General features: G+C 35.8%; 1 pseudogene; it reads left to right on the forward strand.

Moving 5' to 3' along the window:
* Nucleotides 1-1983: 1983 nt before the first annotated feature.
* On the forward strand, nt 1984-5894 carry LOC139883288 (DUF21 domain-containing protein At4g14240-like; annotated as a pseudogene).
* The last annotated feature ends 1293 nt before the right edge of the window (nt 5895-7187 follow it).

Here is a 7187-nt window from a genome sequence, read left to right on the forward strand (position 1 = left end):
CAGTTAAGTTGATACTAAATCAGGAACGTCAGTATGAATATGAAGATCTATAGATATGGAGATCTAAAGATCCGTTTGTGCGATGGACTGTTTATACCGAAAGTCTCTCTAAGTTAAATGTGTTTGTGCTTGAGACTTTTTGAATGAATCAGTTATAACTATTGGAGTTAAATTGATTGGACACACTGACGTAAGAGTAATAAGTCTCTAAAAGACTGATGATGAGGTTTGGAGACTTATAAGTAAATCAAACAAATTGATAATGAACAGTTTGTGCTGGATTGATTCAAATGATAGAAGTAACACCTCAAAGAGTAGCGACTATTGATTCAATCAGTATTGTAAAATGTGGTAAGATGAAAAAAACAGTTTTCACTTAGAATAAATCAAACTGTTTGAGTATACAAATGTTGTATTAGTTGGGCACACGATAGATTAAATAACTTAAAACATAACAAGAGATAAACACGAGATATTTCAATGCAAACACTTTGCGTCGTTTATTTATTACGCAGTTAGGTGTATTAACAAACACTTAATCTGCGGGCAAAAGGCCAAGTAAAGGTTTCTTACAATAGTGGGAGATTAACTCCTGAATTACCTAGGAGCTTTGGGCACAACCTGCACAACTCAACTACTAACTCACGAATTTCTTATATAAAGCTAGACGTAGGATACCCAACCTATTTTAGGACCCTTACTTAACTTAGCCAAACACCGGATAGTACTCTCGTCACTCAAGTTCCCCAATCCCTTAACCCTGAATAATCTATGACAATAAATCGAGACCGGGTAGAGAAAATCTCGAACACGCCCTAAAAACCCCTCTCGGGTACGTTGTGTGCGCCAAGTGTTCTGCTGGAAACTTGTCCTCCTTTTATAGCTCATTTTGCCTTGATCGTCACTCATGTTATTTGATGATAGAATCAGATACGATTTTGGTCTTGATCTTATTCGATCCTGATTTTAGTTTCCATGTATATTAAAGAATCATATCTCCTGGAATTCTTGTGACATAAGGAACATTGTTTCCTTATATGTATTAAATTAGTTTTTCCTTCTCTATCAGAATAACAATATCCTTGATCTTGATTTCCTTATTTGTCTTGTAAGATAATTTTTATATTTAGGAAACAGATTTTTGTCTTGTTTCCATTCATATGTGTTGTACAAGAACTTTCCATTCGTTTCTGCAGCTACAATCTTTCTTGATTCTTGGAGAATATTTGTTCTTGTAAGATAATTTTTATATTTAGGAAACAGATTTTTGTCTTGTTTCCATTTCCATTATAGGTGTTTTACAAGAACTTTCCATTCGTGTTTTGCATCTACAATCTTTCTTGATCCTTGGAGAATATTTCTTCAAATCTCAGCTTTTGATATGTCCATGTCATCGATCTTGTTTGTATGTTGTAAATCAATCCTGTTCGTCGATATATTCCACTTTGACAATCCAAGTGACTTAATCATCCGTTGATTTCTTCACTATTATATCCCATGTAATGATTCCTTATACTCATATAATGCACGACTTTATTGTATTGCTTTTATTAAATATATTTAAAACATAACTTATGTTACAAATTATGTTAAAAAATGACAATCTAAATATTTATAGTCAAACCATATAATGTCTTGATATAGCATGTGTTTTCAATTTATCTCTTTATTTAAAAAAAATAAAAAATTCTCGTCCTTTGGACAGGGCTCTCACTAAGTATATCTTGAGGACTAAGTTATTGATTTCTAAACAAGTAGTGCTAAACAATCATCACAATTACCAAAATGAAGGCGTTCAGTATTATTGTACACCCGCATACAGAATAACATTACACTTGCCTGATCCCAAACACGTGATAATATATATTAAAGACCATGAAAACAAAACAAACATTAGTCGTCGTCGTCTTCTTCTTTTCTTCTTCTTCTTCTTCTTCACAACAATCATCGATCGTGCATTGATCGTAACTGTTCGTCGGCGATATGCATCCGATTAACGCAGTGATGGCGACGAGGTTGTTGACGGCGACGATGACGTCGAACGTTGGCGGAGAAGAGTTACCATTGGTACTGCTTGGTGGTTCATTTACGCATGCGTTTGTTGCTTCCTTGTCCTCTTCGCTGGAATAATGTCAGGTCTGACTCTCGGTTTAATGTCTATCAGCCAGGTCGACCTTGAAATCTTGCAACGCAGTGGAACCTCAACTGAGAAGAAACAAGCAGGTTTAATTTTGTGAATTTTGCAATATAATTAGTGTTATTCATTTCAATTTGTTGAATAAAATGTGTTTTTTGTTAGCTATGATCCTCCCGGTGTTGCAGAAGCAGCATCAGTTGTTAGTCACCTTGCTTCTCTGTAATGCTGTGTCTATGGAGGTAATTTATTAGTCGACTAATTAATGTGGATCGATCCACTCAGCTCTGCTTGGCCTATTAATGAAACTGGAAATGAATTTTATAGAACACGTAATACGAGAGAATGTATGATTTGATTATGGACCAATATATTTGATCAACTATAGTACATGGATGGAACAGGCATTGTATAGTGAGTTTTATATTGAACTTCTGACGCTCATGCTTTCTGTACCTTTTTTCCCCTTATTCATCGCAATGTTTGACAAACAAGGAATTTTTCTCTGGTTTACACTGATTAGTAAGTTATTAATCTCTTATGTATGTTGATGTGCTTAAATTTTTAACGACGTCCAATGGCCTTCACTCTTGCGATATGCAGGCACTTCCAATATACCTTGACAAACTTTTCAATCAATATCTTGCTATAATACTCTCGGTTACCTTTGTGCTGGCATTTGGTGAGGTACATTACTCTTGCAGACTTATATAAACTACAAACTTCATTTACTTGGTTAGTATACTTATGATATTTGTGATCTTTGATTGATAACTCAGATTTCTTTAATCTCAGGTTATTCCACAAGCAACATGTTCTAGGTATGGGCTTGCTGTAGGTGCTAACTTTTCATGGCTTGTGCGGATTTTAATGATAATTTGCTACCCTATAGCATACCCCATCGGAAAGGTAAATACTGAGACTAGTGATTCTCTAAGATTTTCTTTCGTCTAAAATGGCTTTTCCTCCCACTATCACGTTTGAACCATATATAACTCATGAAATAATCATATATAATTCCATAGTATAGGGTGTTACTTTTATGATGCACTAAATTTTCCCAGATTTCTAAGAGTTCACAGCTTGTTTAACTGGACTATTCACCACCAAGAGATTTATTGTTCCAGGTCCTCGATTGGTTCTGGGGCATAATGAAGTACTATTCAGGCGAGCTCAATTAAAGGCTCTTGTCTCCATCCATGGCCAAGAGGTAAGTTTAACCGATTTATAATATATTAAGCATTAGATGCCACAATGATCCCATCCTAGTTTGTGAAATTGGTTGAAGGCTTGAAGCTACCAATTACCGAAGGTTATTTCCATCTCTTTTGAGTGCTGCTGATGTCGAACTTTTATTGACATATTTAGGCCGGAAAGGGAGGTGAATTGACACACGATGAGACAACAATCATTAGTGGAGCACTTGATTTAACTGAAAAGGTATGCAGAACAAAGTGTATATGCTAAACCTCTGTTTTCGGATATTTGTTTCCTTGTTATTGAGACAAGTTTATGAGTTGCGGTTTGGAGCATGAGTTATGCCTGAATGGTTGATATGATTTTAGCATTGCTGTGCACATCTGCTGTTATTTCTTTTAGCCTAAACTCATTTTATTAGCAATGTTAAGGTCTTCTAGTGTTCTTAATTGTCTAAAAGGCTTTTATTTTATGTATGGTTCCACATTATGATTTTAAAGGAAATTGAATCTATAAAGGTTAGCATCTCAATGGCTCACTTTATGTTTCATTTTGGTGTACAGACCGCTGCAGAGGCTATGACTCCAATTGAATCAACTTTCTCCTTGGATGTCAATTCAAAGTTGGACTGGTATGTTTGGTTTCTAGCTAGATGCTATCATGTAATTTATCAGCATTTTTCCAGTCTGTTTTTCTGTATCTTCCTGTTCTATGTCCAATTATGAGTTATTCTTGTTAGAATGTATTTTTCAGAGATACCATCACATGTCTATTGACCAATGTGTTTATCCTGATTTTAGTGATGTAACTATTGAGCGTATACCTGTTCTGTATTATCATCTCTTATCTGCTTTAATAGGGAATAAGAATTGTGGCTGCAACAAAATTAGGTCTTAATTTGATTTTCACATTTTCCTGTTTTGAATGACTTAGGGAGGCAATGGGAAAAGTTCTTGCCCGTGGTCATAGCCGAGTTCCAGTGTATTCTGGTAATCCAAAAAACATTATTGGGCTCCTGCTGGTAAATGCTAGAACTTGCAGCTTCCAAAACCAAATTTTGTCTGCATTACTTCTTTTATAGTTTTTCTCATTCATGTAATTCAATATTGATAAATGGTGTTTGATCTGTTACTTTGCATTCTCCTATTTTGTTTCAGGTGAAGAGCCTTCTTACTGTAAGACCTGAAACAGAGACTCCAGTCGGTGCTGTTTCCATCCGAAGAATTCCTCGGTGAGATTACATAACCTTTCAGATACATTACTATTTCTCTTCTGGAGATTATAAGTTTATTGTTTACAATGTCAAACTTTTTCACAGGGTCCCCTTCGACATGCCTCTATATGACATATTGAACGAATTTCAAAAGGGCAGCAGTCATATGGCTGCAGTTGTTAAAGCGAAAGGAAAAAACAAAACTCTCCCACCAACACGTGATGGAGAGAAAATTGAAGAGGACAAAGTCATCAAAGGGGACTCCCAGTTGACAATGCCTTTGCTAAATAAGCAGGAAGAAAACCCGGGCAGTGTTGTCGTTGACATTGACAGGTCCCCAAAGCATGGTAGAATGAGTAGGCCGCCCTCTTTCCTGCGAAACAATATGGAAACAAATGGATTGGGCTATTCATCTGAGGATATCGAAGAGGGGGAAGTAATCGGTATCATTACATTGGAAGATGTGTTTGAAGAACTTCTGCAGGTTAATTCATGCTTCTTGATATTTGAGTTTTATTTTCTTATATGTTGGATAATATACCAAGTCGTTCCTCTGTTTTAGCAAACATGATATTGGTGTTTTTCCTTAAAACGTCCGATATTGGTTTTTGTCTCGGAATTTTTATCTTCAATAACAAAAGGACTAGTGTAGTATCGAGTTTGTGCTAAAACACAGGGTAGTGCATTGCTATTCCTATTCATTAGATTTGAAGATGGTAATATTCTTTTTGTATCCAGGAGGAGATTGTGGATGAGACAGATGAATACATTGATGTACATAAAAGGTATGATAAAGTTTGAATACTGTGGTTTTCTTAGTTGACATAAAAAGAATTTTAAACAAAAAACACTGACGGGTAGCAACGCAATTTCCTGCAAAATGTTTATTGTTGATGATAGTCTTCTGCATTTCCTTGTGCAGAATTCGAGTTGTAGCAGCTGCAGCTGCCTCATCAGTGGCGCGTGCTCCATCAAGTCGGAGGTTATTGAACAAAGCACCAGTGAGTGATATGATTCATAATCTTTTCATTTTTTATTTTTCTTTTTCTTTTGGTGCTACTCATCAGTAGAATCAGTACAATATATATCTATATCTATATATATGAAAAAGTAGGATAAACAGTGAAAAGTAAAAATTAATACTAGTAGTTATCAACAAAAATAAGCATGATAATGATTATTGAATATCATCAAATCTCCAATTGCGAACTTCTATCACATTTATAATACGTTAATAATTTTCTGTTAAAAAATTTGCAGGGAGGCCAAAGTAAGCAAGCAACCCCAAAGAAGTCGCAAGAGGGTGATTCCATCAAACCGCAAGGGAATACTGGCGAGACTGAAATGTAGAAGGTATATATAGAAGAGGGAGATCTACTGTTTTGATAGATATGGGAAACGACATGGGAGAAGAACCTATCTATATATGTGACATGTAATATTTACTTCAATTTATATATGTGCGCTTGGGATTATCTTTTTGAACGAAATTTTGAGTATATATGTAAAGAACAATTTATCGGAATGGTTATTACTCCATTGGTAATCTTCCTTCATCTGTAATTACAACAGAGATTAAGTTTGCTGTAACTCTTGTAATGTCAAGCAATGGAGTTTTGATGTATGTGTTTTGCTTCCTTTGATCACTGGGAAAGACCCCTTTGAGGAGGCCAATTTCGGTCCGAAACCAACACGCCAGCATTTGACATTTTGTTCGACTAGCCCTGAAACATTCATGTATCTGTTTTGAGCTGGTTTCGAACAGACGGTCTTGATTAAAAATTTCTGATGCGTACAAACCTGATTCATATAGAAATCAGAAGTTTCTTTTACTTATAATTCCTTAGAAATGGACAAGCGGCACTGATGCGTACAAACCTGATTCATGTGGGCTTGATAAAGATCTTCCCGAGTTGAGCTCCCGAGTTGTAGGCTTGTTTAGGATCATTCCGAGTTGTAGGCTTGTTCAATATCATCTCGAGTTGTAGGCTTATTAAAAATCTTCCCGAGTTGTGGGCTTGTTAAATATTTTCCCGAGTTGTAGGCTTGTTCAATTGCTTGCCGAGTTGAGCTCTCAAGTTGTGGGCTTGTTAAAGATCTTCCTGAGTTGAGATATGCTTGTTTAGGATAGTCCCAAGTTGTAGCCTTTTTAAAGAGCTTCCATGTTGTAGCCTTTTTAAACTATGGGCGAAAACTCACATGGACACCTAAAGTAACGAATCTAACATTCGGCCGCTAAACTATGTCACGTTTAACATCTGGGTCCATGACGTTATGGAGTGGTGATGTGGCGCTAACGTTGCCGTTAACAAAGCGGTGATGCCACTTGTCTCTACAACATATCACCACATGTGTATTGACATGGCATGAACAAAACCGAACTCGTCGACCTGAATCTCAGATAGAACCAGAAAAATCGATGAGAACAAAATCTTAATTTGGTTTTTTCTTTTATGTATTAAATAAATTCCACCACCACAGAAAAGCACAATTTCTTAGAATACTATTCCTTCCATATACTCCTATATATCAACATGATCACGTACATATCTACAATTAAACTTCAAATTCTAAAACACATATCTCTAATCTCTAGTTAAAACTCAAAAAATATATATTCAAATGGCACAACTGAAGGATTCT

The sequence above is a fragment of the Rutidosis leptorrhynchoides genome, unplaced genomic scaffold, assembly GCF_046630445.1.
Source record: "Rutidosis leptorrhynchoides isolate AG116_Rl617_1_P2 unplaced genomic scaffold, CSIRO_AGI_Rlap_v1 contig379, whole genome shotgun sequence".
Lineage (NCBI taxonomy): Eukaryota > Viridiplantae > Streptophyta > Magnoliopsida > Asterales > Asteraceae > Rutidosis > Rutidosis leptorrhynchoides.